Below are 712 nucleotides of genomic sequence, written 5' to 3' on the forward strand. Positions count from 1 at the left end.
TGGGTGACTTTACTGCACCTACTCCCGACTTCTATGGGAGAAGCATCTCTATCCCTGCCATTGGAGCAAACAACTTTGAGCTTAAGCCTCAATTAGTTTCTCTAATGCAACAGAATTGCAAGTTTCATGGACTTCCATTGGAAGATCCTCATCAGTTTTTAGCTGAATTCTTGCAAATCTGTGACACTGTCAAGACCAATGGGGTTGACCCTGAGGTCTACAGACTTATGCTATTCCCTTTTGCTGTAAGAGACAGAGCTAGGATATGGTTGGACTCACAACCTAAAGAAAGCCTGAACTCTTGGGAAAAGCTAGTCAATGCCTTCTTGGCAAAGTTCTTTCCACCTCAAAGATTGAGTAAGCTTAGAGTGGAAGTCCAAACCTTCAGACAGAAGGAAGGAGAATCCCTCTATGAAGCTTGGGAAAGATACAAACAATTAATCAGAAAGTGTCCCTCTGATATGCTTTCTGAATGGAGCATCATAGGTATTTTCTATGATGGTCTGTCTGAATTGTCCAAGATGTCTTTGGATAGCTCTGCTGGAGGATCTCTTCATCTGAAGAAGACGCCTACAGAAGCTCAAGAACTAATTGAAATGGTTGCAAATAATCAATTCATGTACACTTCTGAAAGGAATCCTGTGAACAATGGGACAAATCAGAAGAAAGGAGTTCTTGAGATTGATACTCTGAATGCCATATTGGCTCAGAA

General features: G+C 41.4%; 1 non-coding gene across 1 annotated transcript; it reads right to left on the minus strand.

Moving 5' to 3' along the window:
* Positions 1-359: 359 nt before the first annotated feature.
* On the minus strand, positions 360-467 carry LOC112713356 (small nucleolar RNA R71). The gene has a single exon (XR_003158330.1). It is a non-coding gene; the product is annotated as a small nucleolar RNA R71 (small nucleolar RNA).
* Between the last annotated feature and the right edge of the window lie 245 nt (positions 468-712).

This window comes from Arachis hypogaea, chromosome 9 (assembly GCF_003086295.3).
Source record: "Arachis hypogaea cultivar Tifrunner chromosome 9, arahy.Tifrunner.gnm2.J5K5, whole genome shotgun sequence".
Classification (NCBI taxonomy): Eukaryota; Viridiplantae; Streptophyta; class Magnoliopsida; order Fabales; family Fabaceae; genus Arachis; species Arachis hypogaea.